Source organism: Topomyia yanbarensis, chromosome 1, assembly GCF_030247195.1.
Source record: "Topomyia yanbarensis strain Yona2022 chromosome 1, ASM3024719v1, whole genome shotgun sequence".
In the NCBI taxonomy this organism is placed as follows: Eukaryota; Metazoa; Arthropoda; class Insecta; order Diptera; family Culicidae; genus Topomyia; species Topomyia yanbarensis.
The window spans coordinates 151,128,075-151,145,410 of NC_080670.1; positions in this window are offsets into that span (position 1 = coordinate 151,128,075).

Genomic DNA, 17,336 nt, shown 5'->3' on the forward strand with positions numbered 1-17,336 from the left:
CAAAATATACGACTTTGTTCGTTTTTATTTCAGTTTCTAGGTGTTAACAATCTTGGTGAAAAACAATCTAAATTTTGAGTAATTTAATTTCTTTTCCGATAGTACCGTAACCCGGGGTGACATTGATCACTTTTCGAAGTAATCATTACATATACATTTTTTCAAGTTTAATATTTTTAAACCATGTACTTATGTACGAAGTACATGATTGGATGGTTTCACCTGAAATTCTCTGCTTACTACTATTTTTTCAAAAAACCTTAAAATTTGAAGTCCGTTTTCATATTCCGGGGTGGCTTTGATAACCTGTATATTCACCCACATTAAGTTCTTGATGTCAATGTTTTTCATTCAAATGTTTGTTTAAACTAATTTTAAATCGATACCCATTGTTAAATAGATGTTAATTGGCATTGTATACAGCATTTCACTATACTGTAAAATTCAAATGACCAAAATTCGTGTAAATCGGGTCTAACTAGAATAAAAGTATCTAAAAACTTATTTAACTGCTAAATTTGTTTTATTTCAGCGGTTTATCAATTAACAAAGATTTTCATCCATTTTAACATATTGGAGTATTGCACATAAAAAAATTTGAGAATTTTAGCTTGAAATAATTTGAAATAGTTGCTAACTAGTTTTACAAAACATTTTTCTAAAATTAAGCAAGCTCTCAAAAATCGATTTGGCACATCCGATACCAAAGAAAAATAAAAACTCGTTTGGAATTTACTATTCTAGCTAAAATCTAAGATTTATTTGTTGTATAAAAAATAGATGCTTTTAGAAGCTTCGTCAAAATAAGATAAAGTAAAAGTTAAGATTTTTGCATACTTTGTACTAATAAATCGAATAATGTACTCAAAAAGTATAATAAATCACTACTTTATAGTAAAACTCATTACAAATTTGAATGATTAGGTAGACTATTCTAGCTAAATATGTAATCTACGAAAAAAGTTTCGAGTGATCAAAATCACCCCGACGATCAATGTCACGTTATTATAATTACCGAAGCGTGATGTCTATAATATAATATGGCTTCATTTTCAGAAAAAAAATAGCCAAAAAATTTTTTCTGAGACACCTTTATGTGTAAAAACCTTACACTGCCCTCATGGAAAATAGCAGCGAAAAAATACTTTTTTATTGAATTCTATCGGAAAAGAAATCAACTTACTCCAAATTTAGTTCATTCCTCACGAAGATACCCAAATACACTACACTCTCCTATTACCACACTCCCCTAAATTCCATAAATAACATCCCCAAAACTAAAATGAAAACGAATAAAGTCGAATATTTTGGCAGTTTTACTACTTTACCCTAATACCAGGAATTCTTCAGATACTAAAACCCCTTTGACTCTGGTCACAGATGCGTGCAGTGGATCAGTTGCGTTAGATTTCTTATCAAATTCCGCAGCTTTTCATATATAAATTATTATAGAAATCCCGCGGCTACTAATTGAGTGCCTCTGGAAATCACTTTTTGCCTAACACCGGGAGTTCTCCGGGTACTCAAACCCCCCTAGCTCTGGCCACAGATGCGTGCAGTGGACCAAACTAGGTGCGTTTGATTTCTTATCTAATTTCGCAACTTTTCATATATAAATTATGATAGGAATCCCGCGGCGACTAATTAAGTGCCTCTGGGGGTCGCTTTTTGCCCACTGTGCAGTGTGTTGTTGTCGGTTCTCATGGTAAGAGGGACAAGTCTGTCTTCGCCGTAAAACATGTTGGTAGACTTGAGCGATTCGTAGTAACACTGCTTAAACTCAACTCCTGCCAGCAGAAGACAAAAGATTAGTCCGTAAGATTTTAAACCTTTTTCTAATGACCCTGCCACTTTTAGTTTTCCGATCTGTATGTTTCACATCCTTGCTCTCACTTGAGTACTATGGCTCTAATTTTTCATAACTTTCCTTATTTAGTAATCTATAGCTAAAAAAACCTATTTTAATCCACCTAGCGGTGCAATTGCGCCTTTCTCAATCACGAATCACGAGAATGTGTGCGTTGTTTATATTCATTAAAAGCTTTTAAATGCATATATTACATTTTATTATTATACATCACATGACAACTATATACAGGAAAATAAATCATTATTCGAGTTCTAAAATTTTGAAAAAGAAAAAACAGCCACGGTAATATTAAACTGAAAAACCTGTTTTAATCCACCTAGCGGTGCAATTGTGCCTTTCTCATTTCTCTAAACTATGGCACGGAGCCTTTTTATGTTCAACATAATCGTGGAAATGTCCATTACATTCTTAGTACACTTTGTATTTATACACAATGGCATGCCAGCCACGAACTTGATGAGCTACGTGTCGACGGTGAAACACTTGAAACAAAAAAATATCATACTCCATTAGCCTAATCAGCATTAGATCAATGTTATCTGCTTGCTAACTCATTTTGTCATGCGGGGGTGGGTATGTGAGGAGGGCGAAAGTCCCATGAACGAACGACTCCCCAGCTTAAATTGGTATGCTTTGTGATATAGTGGTGGTTTAAAGATGATGGGGTTGAAAGGGAGGGGTATGAGGGCTGGATGGGGTGGTGGTCTGAGGGGTGATTTAAGGAGATTTTTAAAGGAGGGGCGCGAACAGTAGAGGGGGGGGTGTAACCCCTCTCCGTAAACCATCAACTACGCCCCTGTTAAAATCCAGAAACCCTAAACGAGTCGAAAAAAAAATTTGGCCGGGATTAGGTTGACGTTTTTCAGAGTGATTGCATAACCTTTCTATATGAGAAAGGCAAAAATGTGCCAAAATCCAAAAAAGTGAATCGTAGTCAAATTTTTTTTCGAGTTTGCATCAAATCTCGACGTTTCATGCACCTTGAATACATTTAGCATCAAAAATAAAATTTCAGTTTTTAATTTTTCCTATAGTTTATATGAGAAATTTCTGTGTGGCCGCACTCTGAAACCCGTAATTCCGGAACCAGAATTCCGATCGATCCAAAATTCAATAGCAGCCGATGGGAAGGTTGCACCTTTCATTTGAGACTAAGTTTGGGCAAATCGGTCCAGCCATCTCTGAGAAAAATGAGTGACATTATTTGACACATACGCACATACATACACACACATACACACACACACATACACACACATACATACATACACACACACATACAGACTTTTTCCGATCTCGACGAACTGAGTCGAATGGGATATGACACTCGGCCCTCCGGGCCGGGACTAGGTTGACGTTTTTCAGAGTGATTGCATAACCTTTCTATATGAGAAAGGCAAAAAGGTGCAAAATCGGCAAAGTCCCAAAAAGTCGATTTTTATAAAAAAAAAATTTTTTTCGATATAACATAAAATCTCGACGTTTCATGCATTTTAAAGATGTTTGGCATCAAAAATACGAATTCGATTTCTAAAATTTCATGGGGTCCCCCCTTCGAAAAAAAAATTGAGTTCCGGCTTATATGGGAATTTCATATGTGACCGGACGATTTAGTCTATATTTCCGGACCCATATAAGCGATCCGTACGAAATTTTATAGACATCTATGGGGATATTATAGCTATCGTTTGGGTTTGTGGGTAAGTTTGTGAAAATCGGCCTAACCATTTCCGGGAAACTGATGTGAGTTCGTAAATTTTGAAAGATGGCCGCTTTTCCCGGGCACTTCCGGAACCGTCTATGGTGGTCAATGTAGTCAACGAAAGTTTGGTTGGCCGTCGGTGACCTAGAACAGCAAATTTAAGTTGTTTGAGAGACATTTTAGCGAAATTTTTACCTTTTTTGCTTTCATCGGAGTATCGGTTTGAATCACGAAGTCGGATCGGGATGAAATTAAATAGCCATTTACGGGGACGCAATACCTTTGATTTGAGGCCAAGTTTAGTCGAATCGGTCTAGCCATCTCCGAGAAACCGATGTGACTGTTATTCTGAATTTAGATACTTCCGCCGGGGCTTCCGGAACCGATGATGGTGGCCAATGTGGCCAAATAGACTTTGAATGGATGTTAGTGACCTAATACTACAAATCGAAGCAGTTGTGGTCATATTTTGGAAAAATTTTCACCTTTATACATTCATTGCAGAATTTATTAAAATCGACATTTTCTGCGTGTTCGTACTCATCACCCTGTAATTCCGGAACCGGAAGTCGGATCTATTAGAAATTCAATAGCAGCCTATGGGAACGTTGCACCTTTCATTTGAGACTAAGTTTGTCAAAATCGGTTCAGCCATCTCTGAGAAAAATGAGTGACATTTTTGGTCACATACACACACACACATACACACACATACATACATACACACATACATACACACACAGATATTTGCCGAACTCGATGAACTGAATCGAATGGTATATGTCACTCGGCCCTCCGGGCCTCCGGCAAAAACGTTAAAAAGTAAAATATACAGCTTTGGGTAAAACTGGAAATATTGCAAAGGGAACAATATAATATTCGTAAGATTAGGGGGGCGGGTCATTTTGTGTGTTCTTTGTATAGCAATGCACTTTATGATTTTTAGAAGGGAGATTGTTGGAGCAATTAATTATTAACTAAGCGGAACATTTTACAAGCTTATTAACTAGAAATAATTGGAGGGAGTGGTTCAATTTTATTAAGATTAGGGGGATTAATTAGGACTATTAGGACACCGCGTTGCGCGTGTGATGTTGTACTGTAGGCGTTGTTAGGTCATTCGCCAGATGTTTTGTCTCGTCTTGGAGTCGCATCAAATCACAGTTGGGGTAAAAGTTAATAATTGATACATTATTTGTATGGGGATGTTTCCATGCACGAATATGACACACCATACAAATTTTGCCATTAATACGCACTTATGACACGTGTGAGCGCGACTTATGTTTACATTTTTAGTAAAAACTCTCAAATATAGTCAAACGATCTTCGCAATAATTGAGAGATTAATACAGAATAGGTAGAAGAATCAATTGTCCTCTCTGGATTGTTGCTACCATTTATAAGTTTTAAGATATTAAATCTCAAGCATTAAAAATCGTTTTTCTCCTAAATAGTGCTTGCAATAAGATAGCTCAACAGTGACGGTGTGCTGTTATGATGCAAAACTGACTCAGACATCACTTCATTAAAAGTTTAATAACTTCACCTAAGGAATTTGCCCAAGGAGCTTTTATTCTCAGGTGATACGATCCTCAAAATCGCTGATCAGCCATGTTGGTGCTAGAAACGGCAGCCAACAACATTATTTACTACATCCCTACGCATGTTTGCTTGGATTTCAGTATGTCAACAAAGTTGTTCGCTGTCATTTTTCTTCCCCGCAGCTTGCTGCACGCTTACCTCACTCCTCACCTAGTTACTGCCAAAGACGAATCACCTTAGAACTATTAGCACCTTGGTTTTGCACTTTCCAACAAAGTTGAAGGGAATCAAATTATTTTTCCAATTTTCACTTGCTGTAATGCACTAATGCATACGATGCCACTTAGCGGTGAAAATTCGAAAATGCAACCTAGTACGCGTTCCTCATGTAAATTGTTGATAAATCCCATGCAAACTTTGTTTCGGTAGCTAGATTTGACAGATTTGGCTCATATTCCGAGCAGGAAATCCTGGCGAGATTAGGAATCAACTCAGGGGATTGAGTTTTCAAGAATTTGTTTTTATCTGGGCATTCCAATGCTCAATCTTATTTAAGGTGTTCCTTAAGGCAGCCACAGTGCACCACTGATATTTGTTTTAATAGTCGAAGATACTAGTTCAATAAGTTCCTGAACCTGAACAATTACAAATGGTTACAAACGCTTTTCATCTGGAACATTTTCCGGTGCAGTCGTTATACATTTGGTAGTCTTATCTTCTCGCGCCAACATTCGAAGACGCTGGGCAGTCAAATAACTAATAATTATAATGGTTAAAGTCGACCTTCGGTCATCGTAAGGGCCCTAGTGTGCTTTTTAACAGGTACAGGTAGTAGGTACAAATTTCAAATACATGTATTATCTGCTTGAATACGTATCGAACTTTGGAGAGTACTAATTTATATAATATAGGAGCAAATCTAGTAAGGGCTTATGAGCTTTAAAACTGGAACGTGTCAACCGATTTGCATTTTTTTTTATCTGAAAGCTCGATCAATTGTGTACATTTTTTTGTAATGCGACTCTTTCCGACCTTTTACCGTATTGCGTATAAACGGTTCCGCGCAAAAGTACACCCACAACCCATTTTTTATCGGTTTTCCAATAGAATCATCAATACCGTCTTGTATGGGCACTAGACCGGCACAAAAATTAACTTTTTTTCGGAACATCACTCAATCGACTGATAATTGGCTCCAGATGCCCCATTACAAATACAATCTTGTTCTGATGCTTCTGATTTACTCAAGAATTTTTAAGTTTGTATGCAAAAATATATGAAATTTCGGCAATGGAAACAATACATTCAGTAAAAAATACCAGCATCATATTATGTATCCTAATATCCTCAGATGTACAGCAGAAGATGAAAGGATCAACATTGCAGAAGACTACAAATTGATTCGACTTTGTGGTGAAAAGATATTCTAACTAATATAATGTTATATGCTACCTCTCTTTCTAGCACATGCTTAGAATTGGACATTTTCAAAAATTCTTTTGATCTTCGTAGTTAACTTTGTTCGGTAACATGCAAGCATTGTGCAACTTTCAACAAAGTTATTCGTTATTAAAAAAGCTACACTACAGTTTGAAGGTATGCAGAGTACCTGTGGGAGTTTTTACTGCATTCTGATTTTTAATTTCCGATTTTCCATATATTTCGCCATAGAAACTTGTAAAGTCTTGTGAGTGAACTGTAGCTATAGGAAAAAGCTCATATTTGGCATATAGTTTGCAGAGCTAATTACCACTTGATTTAGCAGTGTTCCGAAAAAAGTTCGAAAAAATTATGCAAATTCCTAAATGGGAAAATTTTTGGACGATATCAATTTTTTTGTGCATAAGGACACATACCTTACATAAAGTACGGTTTTTGTTTTAGTGTTTCGGATTCTCCTCGTCAGTAACTAGCACCAACTGGGTGTCTAGTTAGACGATGTATCTAAGCTAGTACCCAAATTAGCACTAGTTAGACACTAAAATCCAAAAAGTCACACGTCTTGCGTGAACACTAAACAACTGGCTTATACCGAGTGATGTCTCGATAGTAAGCACAGAAGTTCTGTTTGCCGACGAAGAATATGAACCGAAACTGTCTTATGGTTTGAAGACCCAAACGCCTGAATTTATGCAAATTCCCAAATGGGAAAATTTTTGGACGATATCAATTTTTTTGTGCATAAGGACACATACCTTACATAAAGTACGGTTTTTGTTTTAGTGTTTCGGATTCTCCTCGTCAGTAACTAGCACCAACTGGGTGTCTAGTTAGACGATGTATCTAAGCTAGTACCCAAATTAGCACTAGTTAGACACTAAAATCCAAAAAGTCACACGTCTTGCGTGAACACTAAACAACTGGCTTATACCGAGTGATGTCTCGATAGTAAGTACAGAAGTTCTGTTTGCCGACGAAGAATATGAACCGAAACTGTCTTATGGTTTGAAGACCCAAACGCCTGAATTTATGCAAATTCCCAAATGGGAAAATTTTTGGACGATATCAATTTTTTTGTGCATAAGGACACATACCTTACATAAAGTACGGTTTTTGTTTTAGTGTTTCGGATTCTCCTCGTCAGTAACTAGCACCAACTGGGTGTCTAGTTAGACGATGTATCTAAGCTAGTACCCAAATTAGCACTAGTTAGACACTAAAATCCAAAAAGTCACACGTCTTGCGTGAACACTAAACAACTGGCTTATACCGAGTGATGTCTCGATAGTAAGTACAGAAGTTCTGTTTGCCGACGAAGAATATGAACCGAAACTGTCTTATGGTTTGAAGACCCAAACGCCTGAATTTATGCAAATTCCCAAATGGGAAAATTTTTGGACGATATCAATTTTTTTGTGCATAAGGACACATACCTTACATAAAGTACGGTTTTTGTTTTAGTGTTTCGGATTCTCCTCGAAAAAATTGCCGGTCCAATGAGCACACTGGGCGCGGGCCAGGGCCTCTGGATTTTAAGAATCCCGTGATGAGGATGGGCCCATAAAATCATACTAAGTGTCAGCGCTACTGGCACCATGAAAACTTAAAAAGAAAAGACCGCAACATATTTTGATGATCATTCCTGGATTAATATACTGATCACAAGTAGAATATTCCTGAACTGCTGATATCAATTGTGAGTCACGGCGACAGACACTTCACTAACCTCGTCATCGTCATTGCTTATCCTGCAGCAAGGAACGCGAGACTCGAAAATGGATCATACTGATTCCAGTGGCATAGCCAGAAGGCTGGGGGAGGGGGTTGGTTGTGATACGGGCAGGGGCGGATCCAGAAAAAAAGTTTCGGGAGGTATCTGAAATTTCGATTTTAAAATGAACATTGTACAATTTGTAATATGTAGGGGAGACTGAGGAGACTTGATCCCCGGGTAGAATTGATCCCATAATTGTAACTCCAAGGTGGATCACAATACATTAATCGAATATACTAGAAAGTTGCGTAGTTTTATCTAAACATAAATTTCTGTAACACAAAAAAGAAAAAATTGACATGTGTAACCGAATTTTTACCGATTTAAAAAAAATGTCAGAAGGAATGAAGATTTAATTTTAAAAATTTCAAACTTTTATGCAATTAATAAAATCACCCACTGCATACTATACTTTTGCATGCGGAATTATAGAAGAATATCAATTGTATGAATATGTTATGATTGAGCAGATTTTTTTGTTCAGCTAAATTTTTACTAATGTTTGCTGAAATAGATGCTATGGGTCCACTTGATCCCTTCAAATTCGTGGAGATTTGACCCCCTTCGCCATGCTTCATACACACCACTGAAAATAACCAAATTCACGCCAGAGCATTTGAAGTCATTGTTACCATAAAATAACAAAAAATTGTCAAAAATGAACGCTTCATCGTACAGAAACTGCATCCCACATTTGACATTCCTCAACCACAATAAAGACCGCTTTCAAATAATTGCACGGAGAGTCGGGGAGCTCGTAAAAAATCAGGCGAGAGAGGCGTAAAAATAACAATTATATATTGTTTAATCAATACCGTAATCCATTTAAAACCTTGAATGGGATAAGATACCTATTTTTGCCCTATTAGGGAGGATACCATTTCATTATTAATTTTATTATTTCGGCTTCTTTGCTTTGTTATTAAGAGCCAATTATTTTTCATTTCGATTATAGAGGATTTAACCTTAAGGACATTCGCCTCTTATTATGTGCCAATATAACAACAAAATTGTCTTAAGAATGGTGAAAATCTTCTGTTTGAGCACAGCAAAAACTTTAATCGAGTACCCCAATTATCACAATACAATTTGAGCCAATGCGTTGAGCAAAGATGGCAGACGCTGCTCTAACCAAAGGCTTCAGATGGGTAGAGAGATAGTAAAAACAGGGTAAAATATGCTTATTACCCTACATGCTCTTTTAAACACGTTTTCAAAAAGGAATCAAATGTCTCAAAATTAGTGATCAAGTCTTCACTAATATAAGAATTTTCCATTTTTTTGTTGTTTTCCAGAAATGCTCATAGCTCATGTCCAGTATAATATTTCTATGTGATATTTTATGGTTGTCAGTCATCCCTAGAAAAAACATAAAACTACAAAAAATACAGTTTTTTTTATCATTCCATGGAGTTGGATTGAAAAGTAAAAAAGAGGATCAAGTCTTCTCAGTCTCCCCTAATAACCTTATTTAAAGAGTATCAGTTTGCTTGGAATTTTGTTTGGAATGATTTCGAGTTTGAAACTAATATAAAATCGAAACTAATTTAAAATTTTTCAGCAAGTAAAAAAAATCGGAGGGGTCCGGACCTCCAATACCCTCCCCCTGGATCCACCACTGGACACGGGACAAGAATCCTTTGAAACGATTCGAACCTTGCCGGCGATTCTCTTCGAACGAACATTCCTCTTTCGCACCTCATGTCAAATCGTCGCTGTTGTGCTATCTTATGACAAACTCCATTTTGGGGTAAACTGAGTTAGATATGCCACATTATTAATTTGAAAATTGTCTACAAAATGGCGTTTTCAGAATTTTGAAATTTTGCTTTGTTACTGAAATATAGCGAAAAAAGTGATGGAAAATTGTCAGTTTTTTGCTTTAAATCACTGTATCTTGGGATTCGCTTAAGGAATGTAGAAGTTTTAGATGTTTTACATTTCTTATAAAAGAAATGTATAGAATTCGCTCAAACTTTCAAGATTTTTTCCGAGGCCCGGAGGGCCGAGTCTTATATACCAATCGACTCAGCTCGACGATTTGGGACAATGTCTGTGGGTGTGTGTGTGTGTCTGTGTGTGTGTGTGTGTATGTAACGGACAAATTCTCATTCGTGTTTCTCAGCAATGGCTGAACCGATCTTATCCAAACCAATTTTAAATGAAAGAACTAAAAAACAGTATGAACGCTATTAATTTGTTTTTGATTCTGATGTTTAGTTTCCAAGATATGAATGTTTGAATGCGTAAAAATGGCGTTTTTTCCAGTTTTTTTGAATTATCTGCCGAAACTGACATGACAGAATAACAATTTATATGTTTTTAGACAGCTTCAACGAATACCTTTCGAACAAGCTATAGATTGTTGAAATCGGACTATTATCAAGAGAGATATTAAACATTAAATACGGACGAAAGATTTTTATCATTTCCCATTGCCAGAAATATGACCAAAAACATATAATCTATTATTAACGCCAAAACGGCTTATTTTAGGTCAATTGTATCTTCGGATAATTTAATGGAGGTAATATGCCCTTTCTTTTGGTATTGTGCTGTTGCTGATTAATCCCCCTATGAGTGAGATATTTTCACAAATTTTCTTGGAAGTGATTATATCTAAATGATGCCTTCAGCAAATTTGTAGCTCTTACTTTTGCGAATAACTTTACTGAAGACTTCAAATATCTATTTTGAATACTTTAAAAGTTATGGCTTGTTGTTTGTTGCTTACTCTTTGTTGGCTATTTATTGTTCAATATAGTAATAATCCATTGAAATAAGTTAAACATTATTTCGATAAAACAAATTTTGTATTTCATTTTTCTATCTACAACCGCTAGAAATAATCACCGAACACTTCCAAGTTGTCTGGAAGGAACTTGACAACTTATCAGTGTAAAAATGTTCATTTGTGCGAACCTTCTGACTGCAATTTTTCTAACTTATAACCATTGGATCGATCTGAAACATATCGAAAAAAGAAAACCGAAATAAATAACCCCAAGCAACGGCATAGCCAAGAGAAGGTTTTGGAGTTTAACACCATACAACCCCCCCCCCCCCCACCACACCCAAAAAAAAATGGATTGAAGTTGAAAATTTATTGATGCAGACTGATTTAATTCAATAATACAATAACAATTATCTGATCCGTAGATTGATAACCTGTTGTTGTAAACATCATGAGGACTTTTGATAAATTGTCGGAATGGGGTCCTGATATGTAACTGATCTATTGGTCTTGATTTCACAGTTGTCTAATAGCATCAATATCAAATTCCTGCCTGAAAACATTCCAATAGAAAATTCCAGAGTTCTGTAATCAATAATAATCCTCAGATTTATTTTCAAATTGAGCTCGCTTTTGTAGAGATGTACTGTAATAAGGGTCTTTATTTAATAGAAAGCGAAGTTAAAATTTATTTAGTGTCTATGAAACATAGAACTGCTCACCAAAACATTGCATAACTTTCAACATTTGCTAAAAATGTTCTTGCCTTTCTCATTCACTCTAAAATTCGTCAATCTAATCCCGACCCGGAGGGCCGAGTGTCATATGCCAATCGACTCAGTGGAAAAAAAACTTGACCTCTGTTTCTCAGAGATGGCTAGACCGATTTACACAAAGTTAGTCTCAAATGAAAGGTACAACCTTCCCATCGGCTGCTATTGAATTTTCTATTGATTGGACTTCCGGTTCCGGAGTTACGAGTTGAAGAGTGCAATCACAAAACAAATTCCCATATAAACTGAAATGAAAATTTTTCAAAATCAAATTTGTATTTTGGATGCCAAATGACTTTAAAATGCATGAAACACTAAAATGCATGACAAAAATTGACTTTTTTGGACTTTGGTACATTTTTGCCTTTCTCATATAGAAAGGTTATGCAATCACTCTAAAAATCGTCAATGATACCGGCCCGGAGAGAATATGCAGTGAGGGGTTGCTACTTTAAAATTAAAACTAGTTTAAAATTTGTTAACAAGTTGAAAATTTTCGGCAGGACCCGGATCTCCCGGATCTTTCTGCATAATCCGCCGCTGGTTTCAAGCGATGTTTCAGTATCACATAGTATCTCAAGATCGTGGCTGTCGATCCGTTGTATGTATGTGCAAATCGTACTGAACATGTAATATTCATTTGCACCATTGTATTGAACATAACCAGCCATGGAATCGTAGTCTGGACAAATTAGACAAGCACAATTGCACCACTAGGTGGATTAAAACAGGTTTTTATTTTGGGAATGCGTCGAGTTGAGACGAAAACGTAATATGATTAATAACGAGGAAAACACTTTCCGAATGTAGAGAGAAATTTATGAAAAATGACGATTTCCATTCGACTCTAGCAGGTCCTGATCGATTTTGATGGGCGTTTGATTTTTGGTGTATGACCAATTATATGTATAGGTCAAATGTTCAAAAACAGTAATTTAAGGTCAAGATAGCATCATTTTGAAACCGCCAATTTCGGAGGTTTAGTATCTTCAATGGGTTTTACAAACGTTAAACAGCGCATCATTTGATAAAATAATTTTGACGATATATCGTCCAAGAAGTATTTATGGTGAATTTTCTCGGGTTAATATTCATGACAAGTCTCAACAAATTCGCTAAAGACACGAACTCTGTTACTATTTTCTGAAAAATTAATTCTGCATAATTTTATAACTTCAAAAATTACGGTTTCGGAATTATGCCGTTTGGACAGTAAGATCGATTTTCACCAAACCCCCACCAAACCGAATTTCTGGCTACACCGCTGACTTCCAGTAAGTAAAAACAAAGTCGTTCTACACTCGTTCACAAGAAACGTCTTCGAATGCTGAATATCTATTATAATACATTAAAACCCCGATTTTATCAGCCAAATATGAACATATGTTTGATGGGCTCTAGCAGACGAACAAGACAAAATTCGAGTAAATCCTTTCTTGAGCACGTTTTCCTTATCATGGAGATGGAAATATGTAAAGTAAAAAGTTCATCATAATCAGAAATAGTTATCAGACTACATCAAGGGACGGGAAGAATATTTTAACAGCTTCAGTTTATTATAAAGAAAAAAATTGCCCGATTTAGTCACTGTACCCATTTTGTCAGCCTAAAATACACCATGAGACTGATAAAAATGGGTCTTTATTGCATGTATTATTCACTGTGTTTCACATTAATAGGTATATTTCACTTTTGGGGTTTTTTTTTATTGCATCGAACTACAACAATTTTTAAGTAGTTTTCAAGGGGTTCTTCCAAAATTTGGCGAACCTATTCCAATTCGTATACCAATTAATCGGTATACTTAAGGGTTTATATGTTGCAGATAGAGAAAATACTGAAATTTTTTTTCCTACACAATATTACGAAAGCAATTTTTCTTAATAAGTTTGTGAAAATTATAAACTATTTGAAATTTTTTAATAGTTTTATTTTTTATTTAACCGTGATTTTTTAATAAATAGTGACCATCGCTTCACAACGTAGTCTATTTCTCATGGCTTACGGTGAGCACGATCTCTCGAATTGCTGAACTGAAAATTATGGAATAGAAATTAATTTTTAGTATTCTTTACAGATTTAACTCGCCGCGCAGATAGCTCTGAATTAGACCCGCTGGTGCCCTAAGACGATTTCGCTAGATTTTCAGAGCACTGTGCACCCAGTGCATTAACGCAAGTGACGGAAGGTTATCGAAAAGTTTCGCGAAAATGAAAATTTCAGTAATGATGATGATTTTCCCAAACGGTTCGTTTTCGAGAGGTTTTTATTTGTTCTTTGGCATTAGGATTAGCGGTAATAATTCAAATCAAGGATACTACTGGGAAGTCACCTTTAGAAAAAGTCGATGTCGAAGTAAAATTTGGAACTATGCACGCATGCACTTCAGAGATAGCGTGATATCAGGAGCTGCGATTTCATTAAATTTTCTTAGTTCTCAGTCGCGTTGGAAATTTGAGTAAAGTATAAACTTCAAATCGATTCAAAAAAAAAATCGATTTTTTTGGCTCAGTACAATATATAAATTCAGTTTTCCCACCACAATTTAGATATTTAGATATTTTATGGGCCATTTTTTCGCTTTCCCATTGATTTGGTTTGAGATTTCTAGCACTGATGTTGTCCTATGCTGATTTGAGCGATTCTCTGAGTCCTGCCACTATCCCATGTAATATGTGTTATCAAAAACATCGCGAAGCATCAAGTTCTAAATGTTCTCAAACGATATAATATCCGAAGAGAGTGATAAGAGTTATAAGAAATGTCTCATCACACTGTTAGGTGGATTAAAAGCGTTTTTATATGTAAAAATGTCTGAGGAACACAATGGCATAATAATTTTCAAAATAAAAATAAATGTATTGCGAAGAATATGCAGTTTTACTTTTAAATTGGCAATATTTCATGTTTGGCAACACTGTAATTAAAAATTACTATTTTTTCTAGATTGCTTGCTCAATTTCCTTCAAAATGCATCTCACCGATTGTTTCTAGGCCGAATAAAGCCGAAGATATTAATAAAAGTTAATAGTTGATGCTTTTTTTCTGTGGAAAATTTTCCATGCACAATTATGACACGCCATACAAGTTTTGTCATCAATACACGCCTACGACACGTGTGAGTGCGATTTTTGTTTACATTTATAGTGAAAACTCGCAACATAGTCAACCAAACTTCGTAATATTTGAGAGTTTAATACAGAATTAATAGAAGCATTAATTGTCTTCTTTGAATTGTTTTTACCATTTATAAGTTTCAAGATATTCTATCTCAAACTTTAAAAATCGTTTTTCTCGAAATTTGCTAAATGGCGTTTGTCATAAGAGAGCACAACAGCGACGAAATGAGCACTTTGTGAAACAAAGTGATCTAACCGTTCTATGCACCATTAACTGTACATGAAGGGATCCATCAACCGTGTATTTAAAATTTATATTCAACATCATTTAGAATGTTTGAATAAAACGATAAAATGATAGGATTTTTGGTTTTTAGGAAACTAGTTCCATAAATTTCGTGGTTTTGAAACTGCACGGTGAATGGAGCACGCACGGCGACTGGCGACTTGACGGTATAACAGATATCCTACCAGCAGCAGAAGCGTTCTATCAGCAGAGTAGGTATGGCAATGAAGGAATTCGGTCAGAAACATTCCTTTTGTATCAAGCGCTGAAATGTATACGACGTTTATGAGTATCAAGATGAGGTCTGTCTTAGAGAAAGTGTTGCGTAAATTTGTGAAAATTGTATATGTTTTCACTATTTTTTGCAGATTTACGGATTTTTCAATGGTGTGCGAATACTATACACATAAATTTGATAAAACAATTTACTGACAGTTTTCTGAATCGATTGGTGTTCGAATAATGAAAATCCATCAACAATTATCATAACGTAAGTGAAAAATTTGTCTGATTCTTGCATTTTCCCAATGGATTTGCAATAAAACGGATTTTTCAATAGTTTACAGTTGAAATACCAATTTAAAGTTACAATTAATTTTTAAGTTGGACTTCTCTGAATAGATTGGTATATAAATGACGCGAATCCATCAACAATTAACAGCACTACAGTCATTTAAAATTATGCCACATTTTCGTGACGCGGATCGAATTTTAGATTTTAGTTTTACACCTAGTCCCAGCCCCATATAGTGGAGTAACGCATTTTCAATGCTAAAAAAACAACTTAATTGATGCTGACTAATTAAATATTGCACAATAATAATTTGGAAAGTATATTGTCTGAACACTACTTTGAGAACCTATAGTTTTAAACATCATAGGGACTTTTGAAAAATGGCAGGATTTGGATCATGTAACTAATCTCTTAACCGAGCTCCCATAATTGTCAAATTATTATGAGCTCTTTTCTGGAGAGATTCTCCGAAATATGGATTAGGGACAATGCTTCGAATGGGAAGTGCAGTTTGATGTTTCTAAACATAAACTTGCTCACCGAAAAAATGCATGAAATTATATTTGGTAAAAATGTATTGTTCTGAGAATGCGTGGACTTGAGACAAAAATTAAGTGTGATTAATCACAAAAATAAATTTCAAAATATTACTTTTTATGTTTAATATTGCATAAAAACTTACAAAAATAAGATTTATCACTGAATTAATCCCCATATTAGTGATAAACTGTTCAATCACTGTGTACTTGGTTTTAGAAGAACGGTTTGCTACAACCAGAATTGTTGAAAATGGCATGTAAAAGCATTTTCTCGGACTTATTCAGTTCCTTGACTATGTACGATTTGTCTGAATTTCGCATAAAATATTCTGAATTTGTAATAAAAAACGTTTTTAATCCACCTAACAGTGTGATGAGACATTTCTTATAAATCTTATCACTCTTCGGATATTACATCATTTGAGAACATTTAGAACTTGATGCTTCGCGATGTTTTTGATAACACATACTACATGGGATAGTGGCAGGACTCAGAGAATCGCTCAAATCAGCATAGGACAACATCAGTGCTAGAAATCTCAAACCAAATCAATGGGAAAGCGAAAAAATGGCCCATAAAATAGACATACCAACGAATTATTGTTAATGCTCTGTTAATAAAATATCTATATTGTGGTGGGAAAGCTGAATTTTCCTAAAGGTTATATATTAGACTGACAGAAAAAATGACCCCTATCGGCCCACCCCTGATTCGATTCCTAGTCCCACCAGGAGTACTTGCACTAAATTTGAAGCAAATCGGACAAGTCTAGTTACCGGACCAACGTGCCTGAAGTTTGTATGGGATTTTTCGACAATTTACATGGAGAAAACCCACTAACTCGCATTTTAGCCACTAGGTGGCACTGTATGTATCGCATTATCACTGTAAGTGAAAATAAGAAAGACAATTTAATTGTCTACAACTTTGCCGAAGACTGCTAGTGAATTCGGCTTTGTTAAAATAAGTTATTAAGCATTTAGTGAAGTGATGTCTCACTCAGTTTTGCATGGGGCCTAGCAGTGCATGACTGTGCATC